This window comes from Chrysochloris asiatica, unplaced genomic scaffold (genome assembly GCF_000296735.1).
Source record: "Chrysochloris asiatica unplaced genomic scaffold, ChrAsi1.0 scaffold00035, whole genome shotgun sequence".
NCBI lineage: Eukaryota > Metazoa > Chordata > Mammalia > Afrosoricida > Chrysochloridae > Chrysochloris > Chrysochloris asiatica.
This window is the reverse complement of record NW_006408553.1, coordinates 9,110,091-9,122,728: the sequence shown is the minus strand read 5'-3', so window position 1 is coordinate 9,122,728 and position 12,638 is coordinate 9,110,091. Positions and strand designations below refer to the sequence as shown.

The 12,638-nt window shown below is 38.9% G+C and overlaps 1 protein-coding gene across 1 annotated transcript in view; it reads right to left on the bottom strand.

Annotated features, from left to right (window-relative positions):
• LOC102829796 (zinc finger matrin-type protein 4-like) overlaps positions 1–12,638 on the bottom strand; it is a 482,488-nt gene that overhangs the window by 330,719 nt on the left and 139,131 nt on the right. The window lies entirely within an intron of this gene.

The following is a 12,638-nucleotide window of genomic DNA, read 5'->3' as shown; positions in this document are numbered from 1 at the left end:
GCAATGGGGAGACATACATAAAACCCTGAAAGATAATCTAAATGTCGAGAAAGTCAAGTAAGTTTCAAGATAAACTGTTTAAAACTGGGAAAGAAAAATAGTCACAGCTGGCTCTGAACTGTTTATTAGTAGTGTAAAGGCCAGAGGACATTATGTTGAGTGAAATTAGTCACTCACAAAAGGAGAAATACTGTATAGCACCACTATTGTTAAAGACTAAGAAAAAGAACCCATATTAAAAGGAAAAAAAAAAATTTCTTTGCTGGTGACTGGGAGTTGGGTGTGGGGTGAGAGGAGGGAGGGCATGGTGGAGCACATGGTAGGGAATAGACAGAGGATAGTTTGGGTGCTTGGGGTATGGGAGGTTCAATACACAAAAAGGGGGATGGGAATGGAAGAACAAGGCTGATGGGAGAACAGTTAAGCAGGTTTACATGGTCTAAGTGTGACAGAGGTAAATAATGATGTATGCACAACCCTGGAACAACAGGGCTGTGGGGTACAGGGATTGAGGCATGGTTTGAATGGGTAAAAGGGGGTAAATAAAGTTAAGATGCTTGGCTATCTTTCGAATCTTGGTTTCCCTTGCATACCATTGTAAAATAGATACTTGAGGGGGAGAGAAAGGAATAGTCAGAAATAAATCATAGAAAGCTTGTAAGTCTGTCTTTTGTGTATAACTGATTGCTGTTGTTGTTAAGTGCCTTCGAGTCAATCCCAACCCATAGCCATCCTGTATAGGTTTTCCAAGAAGCAGGTGGTGAGCTTGAACCACCGACCTTGCAGTTCAAACGATTTTGCAGTCTGACACATTAGCCCACAGCACCACACCAGGACACCCTAAAATGGGGCTACAACTTGCCCAGTGAAGGAGATTTCCTATGGAGCCTGTGCACTGCATATGATCACAGGTAAAATCCTGAACCCCATCCAGAATCTTCTGAGGTGGGATATCTCCACTTGAAAGGACAAGTAGACCAGCCTGGAGTGCTAGAAGAACAGAAAATACTTCTTGAAAGAAAGACCGACAGGAAAAATACAAAAAAATAATGGTAGTCCAACTGACTACTACAAGAACAAGCAAGTTGTTCACCCAGGAAACATCAAGGCAAGGGGTCAGTTCCCCTCAGGGCAAACCCCCTCCCAAGACTAAGACTCAAAGGGAATACACAAGCAGACATGCGCTCTGACTGGTGACCACATTGGACAATGATAAGGGGAAGTGAGGGAAAAACAGCAACGAAGCTGCAAGCTCAGCCCCACTACGTTCAATAGACTCCTGTGAACCCGGGTGGAAAGCTGGTTGGTTAGCAGTATAGCAGTATAGTAGTATTCCCTGGGGACTCCTGGGCCCAGAGTCAGTGACATAGCCACAGAGGACTAGAGTGGAGAGTGAAGCATCCAGCTGATAAGAAGTGAGGGCATATGCACAAGAACGCCCACACTTGTAGATAATACCCACTTGACCTGGCTTCAATGGCTGGATGATCGGAACTTAACTAGAAAAAGAAAGACAAAGATAAAAAGAGTAATATGATACAATTTGATGAACTTGACCTACAACTATGGATGCAGTAGCTCAAAAGGGGGAACAAATCTCTACAGTGAGGACCATTCTCACCCCACTGATACACAGGGATGGGCAACTTGGACACTGGCTACCCAAAATTGGGGGTGGCTACAAAGGGAAGAAGTGACTGGCTTACAAGCTTTCAAGAGGGAGCCTAAATCCAGAGGGCTCGAAGGAAGGTAGAATCTCCACTGAGTAGTATCGAATCTGTCTGCGCGGTGTTGACAAAAGGAGATGGGGATAGGTTTCTTGTGATACAATAGTGAATAATTGCTATCAGGACTGACTGTGAGGGTTGGAAATGTAAAGGTAGATGTTTTGTAGCAAAAGAAGGGGAGTGGTTGGCTTTGCAGTCCAGGAGCGGAGGTCCCTGGGACCATCAAGGGAGAAGAGTGTAGTGCGGGACCCTACCTAGAGAAACAGTGATACCAGAGATGGAGACAGAGACGATGATGTGGAGAGATGGAGAAGCTTGGAACTCTAGACCCAGGGACAGAGAGGGGCTGTGTGCTGACAACTGAAGGAGGGACAGGCTTGTGGGGTATACCCTTTGGTTGTTTAGTGATGCATGGAGGGGACTGTAATCATGGCAATGAAATGATATAAGATAGGATGAATATAAAGCTGATTATCTCCCATGTAAACTATCACATAATCCACTATACAAGACTACTTTGGCATACATAGCTTGCCATGAACTTATATACCAGGAGGCTTCAAAAAGTTCATGGAAAAATAGAAATAAAATGTAATGGAACTTTTTTCACAAATCTTTTGAAGCCCCTTTTATATATAGAATACCGGTGCGCAACAATGGCTAAATGCGCTGCAGCTAACTGAAAGATCAATATTTTGAACCTACCAGCTGCTCTGGTGCTCTGCTTCCATTAAGGTTTAAGGCTAGAAAACTGAAGGAGTACTTCTACTCTGTCTTAGGGGGTTACTGTAGGTTGTGATCAATTTCACAGCACACAATAGCAGTAACTATATATATATGAAACCTAAATGAATTGTATTGTAGGACTGGGATTTTAATTTTAACTTAAATACATAAAACCATATAAAATGCAGCAACCATTGAAATGATTTTATAGTCAGAAAATGAAACAACAACAATATTTCTGTCTGGGGGAAAAAAAACCTGATTTCTGTCAGTCAAAGTTAGATTTCTTTAAATTCTTAAAGATCTCTGTGTAGTTGAGATTTTTCTGTACTCAATAAGAGCTCAGGGCTTTAGAACACCAGCTTAATTTGATCATTTCCACTAACACTTGATAGCAGTAACCAGGGATGACAGTTGAACAGGGAATTGAGTTGTCCCAAAAAGTCAAGTAAAGTTCAACACAACTGATTCAAGGTTGCTCTGCATGAGGCTGCCCACTAATAATTTCCTGGAGGTCAAGAAGTTGCCTTTAAAAGTAATGTCACTCTTCACTGACAGAACTCTGGCTAAATCCCAATGGTCATTCACTTAGCCATTCATTTATCCATTCATTCTTTCATTCTATATATTAAATATTTACTATGTCAAATGGCTTTAAGTATGAATATCACAACGGATTAAAGCTGACACATCTAATTATTTACTTTCAGGATTATATCATTTGAAAGGGAACCTCATTATATAGAGTATGTGTATACACACATGTTGTTGTTGTTAAGTGCCTTCTAGTCAATTCTGACCCATAGAGACCCTGTATAGGGTTTCCGAGGAACAGCTGGTGAGCTTGAACTGCCGATCCTGCAGTTCAAATGGTTTTGCAGTCTGATGCATTAACCCATAGTGCCACACCAGGACTCCGTATACATATACATACATGAAAATGATAACAGGGAATTACAATGAAGGAGTGAGTTATGCTGACTGTGGGACTGATCTAGATGTCAAGGTGGTTTTCGTGGTGTGTTGAGGGAGCTGAACCAAGAAAGACAAATGGGTTTTCTCTAAACAAAGGGAAGAACAGGCTTTCATTTGGGGGAAGTTGAATAAATCACTTTCAAAATTAAAAAAATAAAGTGATAAATGCTTCCAGGAATGAAAAGTCTCTCATTTGACAAGATTATTGTTGTTGTTATGTGCCGTGGAGTCGGTTACGACTCATATCAACCCTGTACAGGGGTTCTAAGGCTGTAAATCTTTACGGGAGCAGAAAGCCTCATCTTTCTCCCACGGAACAGCTGGTAGTTTTGAATTGCTGACCACTACACTACCGGAGCTCCTATTTGACAAGATATCATTTGGTTAAATAAACCAAGAAAAATAAATAAATAAAAGCAAAAATAAACTTACTGCCATCAAGTTGATTCCAACTTGTAGCAGAAACCTATAGAACAGAGCAGAACTGCTCCTTTTGGATTTGTGAGACTGTAAATCTTTACAGAAGCAGACAGTCTGATTTTTATCCTGTGGAGCAGCTGGTGGATTTGAACTCCTGACTTGGTGGTTAGCAGCCAAATGCTTATCCCACTGCACCACCAGTACTCCTAAACTTAGATGAATGATAAGAGCTAAATCCAAAATTGATGCAATTGAGTTTTTTTTTGGAGAAGAATATTAAAATGTCAGAAGAAGAAACAAATCTGTGTTGGAAGAAGTATATCCAGGATGTTCCTTAGAAGCCAGGATGTCCAGACTTTGTCTCTCATACTTTGGACATACGATCAGGAAGGACAAGTCCCTAAAGAAGGACATAATACTGGTAAAGTGGAAGCTCAGTGAAAATGAGGCAGACCCTCAATGAGATAGATTGGCACAGTGGCAGCAGCAATGGCTTCAAGAGTAATAATTGTGAGGATGACACGGGATCAGGCAGTGTTTCGTTCTGTTGTGCATAGGGTCACTTTGAGTCAGAACCAATCTGGCAGCACCTCACAATAACAACAACAATAACCCCAGAAAGATTATTTGGGATGTGATAATGAAGGCTTTTTAAGGAACCTGGTGGAGAAAACCCTTACATGGAGCTAAAGACTCCTTCACACTGCATAGTTCTTTCTCATGGAAAGTAAAAGGAAGCAATGAACAGAATACATCCACTATCTTTGGGTCTTAATTCAGATACTCCAAGGAGAGAAGGCAAGCCTGCTCAAGGTTTGTGTTGGGGAAGATGAGGGGAATGGAAAGGGCAAGGGACTTGCCTTATCTGCAGTTTCCCAGATGAAAAAGTCCCAAATAGTTTAATAATTATGCTCTCCTCCCTCCTTTAATTTTCTATAAAATATTAGTGAACTGTTTTCTAGTGTCCCAAATAAGATAAGAAAAATGTGTTAAGATGTGCTCAAAGGTTTGCCATTTCTCCCTTAAGAAATAGAATAACAGATTAGATTACACTCTCTACTTCCTTCACTCCTCCCTGGTTTTGCTCTTTGCTATGCTCATGGAGGTCCAAATGTAACTCATAAATGTCCATCCACCCCACCCCCCACCCCCACCCCAGTGAATGGTTGGGTAGCACCTGAACTGGATTTAGATCTTTTTGGACAGTTCAAAAATTGTATCTTCTAATCATTCAAGAAGCCAAATGAATCCCAAACAGTATAGATGGCAAAAGAAAATCACCAAGACGTACTATAATCAAATGCTCCAAAATCTAAACAAGGAAAGAATCTGAAAACAGTTCAAGAAAAGCAAAAAGTTACTTACAAAGGAGAACCAATAAGATTAGGCTCTACTTTCTCAGTTGTTGTTGATGTTGTTAAGTGCCATCGAGTCGGTTCCGACCCATAGCGACCCTGTACAGGGTTTCCGAGGGTGTAAATCTTTACGGGAGTAGAAAGCCTCATCTTTCTCCCGCGGAGCAGCTGGTAGAAGCCACATAAATAAGAAGGCAATGGGGAGACACATACAAAACTCTGAAAGAAATGAAATGCCAACCAAGAATCATATACCCAACAAAATTTTTCCTCAAACACAATAACGAAACTAAAACATTTCCAGATAAATAGAAATTAAAGAAATTTGTAAAAACCAGATAAACTTTACAAAAAAATACTACAGGAATTCTTTTGGGTTGAGAACCAACAACAGCAGACAACAACTGCAGAACTGACATACATGGTAACACCACCCAGAATTCAATACATATATAGAAGTATCCAAAGTAAAACAAACCTACAAGACTAAAAATAGAAAATCAGAGGTATCAATTTATATTAAAGACATCAAAAAATCAAAAAGAAGAAAAAGAACAGTTACAGATAATCTAAATGTCGAGAAAGTCAAGTAAGTTTCAAGATAAACTGTTTAAAACTGGGAAAGAATTAATAAATTACAGGATAACCGCAAAGAAAATGAATACACCTTCACATCAAAAAAGAGGAAAACCAGAAGATTTTGTAAACATTAAAACAACAGCAGTGAAGAAATTGATTTAAAAAAAAAAAAAAGGTCAAAATGAACGCTGTGCAGAAAAATATATAGAACAAAGAAAACAGCAGCACCACACACACACACACACACACACACAAACTCACATCAGAATAACTGCAATCAAATCATACCTACTAATAATTACACTAAATGTCAATGGATTAAATGTACCAAACAAGAGACAGAGAATAGCAGTATGGGTAAGAAAACAGGATCCTTCAATATGGACTCTACAAGAGACACACCTTACACACAAAGGCAAAAATAGATTAAAAATCAAAGAATGGAAAAAATATATCAAGCTAATGGCAATAGAAATGAACAGGAATGACAATATTAATTTCTGATAATAGACTTTAAAGCAAAAACCAGCATAAGAAACAAGTAAGGATATTATCTCATAATTAAAGGGTCTCTTGAACAAGAAAATATAACCATGATAAATATCTGTGTTTCCAATTGAAAGGACCTCAAAATACATAAATCAAACTATAGCACAATTGAAGAAAGAAATAGATAACTCCATAAAAAAAATAGTTATTGATGCTGTTAGGTGCCATCTAGTTGATTTCAACTCACAACGACTTTATGCACAATAGAACAAAATGCTGACTAGTCCTGCACCGTTTTCACAATTGTTAAACTTAAGCCCACTGCTGCTGCCAGTGTTTTATTCCATCTAGAAGATTTTAATACACCACTTTCAACAAAGAAAAGAACTAGAAGAAACCCAACAAAGAAACAAAATAACTAAATAATACAATCAACCAACTTGATCTCATAGATTTCTACAGAATACACAACCCAATAACAGCACAATACACATTCTTCTCCTGTACACATGGGACCAAATGTTAGCCAACAAAGCAAGCCTCAAGAAATTTGTTGTTACTGTTAGGTGCCATCGAGTTGACACTGACTCATAGCGACCTTATACTCAGTAGAATGAAACCTGCACAATCCTTGACCAACCTTACAACAGTTGCTACATTTGAACCCACTGATGCTGTCACTGTGCCAATCCATCTCATTGGGGGTCTTCCTCTTTTTCTCCCACCCTCCACTTTACCAAACATGATATCCTTCTCCAGTGACTAGTCCATCCTGAAAATATGTTCGAATTATGAAAGACGAAGTCTGGTCATCCTGGCTTCCGAGGAACATTCTGACTGTACTTCTTCCAACACAGATCTATTTGTTCTTTGGGAAATACTTTCAATATTCTTCTGTACCAACATAACTCAAATGCATCAATTCTTCTACAATCTTCCTTATTCACTGTCCAGCTTTCACATGCATTTGAGGTTAATGAAAATACCATGGCTTTGGATCAAACTGACATCTTTCCTCTTCAACATTTCAAAGAGGTCTTGTGCAGCAGATTTACCTAATGCAATACATCATTTGATTTCTTGACTGCTGCTTCCATAATTGTTGATGGTTGATGCAAATAAAATAAAGTCACTGACAACTTCACAGTCTTTTCTCCACTTATATGGATGTCATTTATGGTCCAGTGGTGAGGATTTTTGTTATCTTTACATTGAGATGCAACCCATACCAAAGGCTGTGGTCTTTGATCTGCATCAAAGTCCTCTTGGCTTTCAGCAAATAAAGTTGTATTATCTGCATATTGCAGGTTGTTAATGAGTCTTCCTCCAATCCTGATGCCAAACCAGGCAAAGACTTCATAAAACAGAAAATTTTAGACCAGTATTCCTCATGAATAGAGATGCAAAAATTCTCAACATATCAAAAAAAGTGCCAATAGAATTCAAAAACATATATATATATATAAAATACACCATGACCATGTGGAAAGAACTACGTGATCACATGGCTTGATACAGGAAAGACTTTGACAAAATTCAACATCTGTTCCTGATTAAAACACTAAAAAAATAAGAAACGAAGGGAAATTCCTCAACATAATTAAGAACATATATACAAATCCAATAGTCAATACTAACCGCAATGGAAAGAAATTAAAAGCATTCCCTTTGTGAACAGGTATCAGACACGGATGCCCTTTACCATCACTCCTATTCAAAGTGTTAACCAGAGTGATAAAGCAAGGAAGGGAAATTAAAGGCATCCAAATTGACAATGAAGAAGTAAAACTTTCTCTATTTGCAGATGGTATGATCCTATACTTAGAATATCCCAAAGACTAGCAAGAAAATTATTGGAACTCATTGATAGATTCAGCAAAGTGACAGGGTACAGGATCAATATACAATAATCAGTAGGATTCCTACACACTAATAAAAACAGCTCTTGGAAAAAAGCATTAAGAAGACAATATCATTTACAATAGCCACCCAAAAGACGAAATATTTAGGGATAAATCTAACCAGAGAAACAAAAGACCTACACAAAGAAAACTCCAAAACACTGCTACAAGAAACTAAAAAATACTTACAAATATGGTAGACTATACCATTCTCTCATGGATAAGGAGACTTAACATTGTGAAAATGTCAACATTAGCCAAATCTTTTATGTGTGTGTATGTTTGCGTATGTATATATAATGCAATTCCAATCCACAATCCATCATCATTCTTTAAAGACACAGGAAAATGATCGAGAAATTTATATGGAAAGGAAAGAGACCCCGGATAAGCAAAACACTCCATGGGAAGAACAAAGTTGGAGCGCTTTCATTCCCTGATGTCAAAATTTACTACAGAGCTACAGTTGTCAAAACAACCCGGTACTATTACAAGGAAAGATACACAGATCAATGGAACACATAAGTAAATCCATCCACAGATAGTCAGCTGATCTTTGACAAAGGGTCAAAAACACTAAATGGGGAAGAGACAATCTCTTCAGCACGTGCTGTTGTTGTTAAGTGTCATCAAGTCAATTCTGACCCATAGCGACTCTGTATATGGTTTCCAGAGAGAAGCTGGTGAGCTCAAACCTCTGACCTTGTGGTTCAAACTGACTTTGCAGTCCAGCTCATGAACCCACAGCACCACACTGGCAAAACTGGAAATACATTTGCAGAAGAATAAAACAAGTCCCAAATCTCATGCCATATACAACAACAAACTCAACATGGATTAAGGAACTAAATATAAAACTATAAAGATCATCAATGAAAAACTAGGGGCTTTACTCTATGGCATAAATTTGCTATCAAACATTACTAAAAACACACAAACATCAGAAGACTAAATAGATGACTGGGACCTCCTAAAAATTAGACACTTATGTGCATCAAAACATTTCACCAAAAGAATAAAAAGGGAGTCAACAGATGGGGAAATTTTTTTGCAATGACATATCAGATAAGAGACTAATAGTTAAAATTTATAGAAAACTACAACACCCCTATAAGAAAAAGACAAACAACCTAATTAAAAAATGGGCACAAGACATGATCGGTCACTTCACCATGGAAGACATTCAGGCAACCAATAAACACATGAAGTTATGTTCATGAGCATTAGCAATTAGAGAGATGCAAATCAAACACCAATGAGATATCATCTAACACCAGCATTCATAGCAAAGTTCAGAAATATCAAACAGAAAACAACAAATGCTGGTGAGTTTTTAGAGAGACTGGGACTCCCTTACATTTCTGGTGGAACTATAAAATTGTTCAACCACTGTAGAAAATGATATGATGCTTTCTTATAAAGTTGGAAATCGAAATACTGCATGACCCAGAAATCCATCTACTTGGTATATCCACAAGAAATAAGAGCACACTGATGTTCATCTCAGCACTATTCACAATAGCATAAAGATGGAGACAGCCTAAATACCCATCAATGGAAGAGTACATACACACAATGGAATACTATGCAATGTTGAATAATTATGAATCTTCAAAACACCTCAGAACATGAATGAACCTGGATACAAAAAGAGAGTTGGCAGAAGAACGATGAAGATAAGTGAAGACATAGGTAGGTATGCAAAGACTAAAGGCGATAGAAGTAAATAGTGATAACTACACAACCTTGAAACAATAGTGTTCTGTGTGTGGATCCAGGGACACAGGTTGAATGGGCATGGAAGGAAGAGATATGTCTTTTTTAATATATCACACAAATATATGAGTTTGTAAAAGGGTATTTGTACATGAGTAACCACAGAGGGGAAGCGGGACAACCATTGTTGCATGAAGGGGATTGCAATCATTGATATGAAACAAAGTGTATGATATGTTGAGTACAAACTGATGATTTTGTCTCTAAAATCTTTACTCAATTCATAAGAAGTTTAAACAAACCATAAAAAAAAAATTGCATTTTCACTGAGGGACAAGAAAATTATGGATACTATATTTTACTGGGAATCAAGGAAGACTTTTTGAATGGTCTCTGCTCTTGGTATTCTGAAATTCCAAACTAATTTTAAACAAAAATCAGTAAAGAATCAGGTGACACAGTAAAATGGGGCAAGCCTAATTTTACATACCTGAGAAGGACCATGAATGGTGTCCTGGATTGAACTTTTTGGCAGTTATTTGATGATCCCCATAATGTGATCTGATGTGACAAACTAAGGGTGTGTTGTCTGTTGTTGTTAAGTGAAGCCAAGTTGGTTCCAACCCATAGAGACCCTGTATAGGGTTTCCAAGGAGTGACTGGGTGGATTTGAACCTCTGATTTTTCAGTTAGCAGTCCAGTGCTTATCCTACAGTGCCACATTAGAATGCCAAGGGTGGGAGACATCACTTTTCATTCCATTATAATCCTGATTTGATGTAAGGGAGATTCCCATGAGTATGGCATGGGAATTTATTTTATAATAAATGGAGAAAGAAATGAACATAGAAGGAGGCCTACTACCATCTAGAAAAAATAATTGGGATTGGAGTGTGGTCTTGGGGTGAAGAAAAGATTGATGCCAAGACACTGGAGACCTCCAAGGAATGCTGGGTCTACAGATGCTGAAAGGAGCTAAGGACCTTTTTCCAGAACTAGTACTCTTGATTCAGCCTCCCAAACTTTTCTATTCATTCATTTCCATTATGTTATTGTTGTTAGTGCCTTCAAGTTGGTTCCAATTTATAGCAACCTATATAGGATTTCTGGTTTGTTTGAACCACTGACCTTGCAGTTAGCAGCCCATTTCTTATGCTAATGCACCACACCAGGACTCCATTTCTATATAACAGCACTAGATAACTAAAACAAATGCATTTATCCATTCCAATCCTAAAGTCATTAAAACAATTGTTTCTCTATCTCACCTTCCAGAAGGTCAGAAAGTAAAGGGATTTTGGTATTTTATGCTGTTCATTGCTTAACTCTCTTCTTATCTGGAGAAATTGAATATATAGTATTAAAAAACAAAAATTAGTTTAAAAATAATTAAACTTGTGCATTTTCCTGACACAATACATTCCAGATTACATTCTCTCCTCTCCCTGTTTCTTTCATGTCTCCTTTTTTGGCTCATCATCTTCCCAGCCAGTTTTCTAGACTCTTTTCTTCTCTCATCACACTCTTTCACAACCACAAAGATTATACAAAATAATTAAGGTTTTATTGTGAATTATGTGATAGTTTACATGGGAGAACATTAGCTTTACATTCATTTCATTGCCATGGTTACAATCCCCTCCATGCATCATCAACCAACCAAAGGGAATACCCTACAAGCCTGCCACTCCCCACTCCCCTGGTTGTCAGCACACAGCCCCTCTCCCTCTCTGGGTTTAGAGTCCCCAGCCGCTCCATCTCCCTAGCCACTCCATCTCTCCATGTCATCATCTCTGCCTCCATCTCTGGCATCACTGTTTCTCTGGGTAAGGTCATGCACTCCCTTGATGGTCCCAAGGACCTCCACTCTTGGACTGCAAAGCCCACCCCTGCCCTCCTTTTGCTACAAAATGTCTACCTTTACATTTCCAACCTCCACAGGCAGTCTTGATAGCAATTATTTACTATTGTACCACAAGAGTCCTACTCTCATCTCCTTTCACTAATACCGCCCAGACAGATTGGATACTATTCAGCAAAGATTCTACCTTTCTCCATAGTGAAGACTCTGCCTTGCTCAGTAGTGAATATTATACCTTCCTCCATGCCCTCTGGATTTAGGCTTGTAAGCCAGTTGCTTCTTGCCTTTGTAGCAACCCTGCCCCCCCCGCCCATTTTAGGTAGCCAAAGTCCAAGTTGTCCATCCCTGTCTACTCTGTGTATGGAGGGGGTGGGAATGATCCTCGCTGTAAAGATTTGTTCCCTCTTTTGAGCTACTGCATCCATAGGTGTAGGTCAAGTTTATCAAATCGTATCAAATTACTCTTTTTTTTGTCCTCTTCCTTCTTCTTCTAGTTGAACTGATCATCCAGTCATTGAAGCCAAGTGAAGTGGGTATTATCTGCAAGTGTGGGTGTTCTTATGCATATGCCCTCACTTCTTATCAGCTGGATGTTTCACTTTCCACTCTTGTCCTCTGTGGCTATGTCACTGACTCTGGGCCCAAGAGTCCCTAGGTCTTGCCACACTGCTGGCCAACTAGGTCTTCACCAGGGTTCACAGGAGTCTATTGAACATTGTAGGGCTTAGCTTGCAGCTTCATAGCTGTTTTTCCCTCACTTCCCCTTATCGGTGACAAATGTGGTCACCAATCAAAGTGCATGTCTGCTCATGTATTCCCATTGAGTTTTAGTCTTGGAAGGGGGTTTACCTTGAGGGGACCTGACCACTTGCCTTGATGTCTCCTGGGC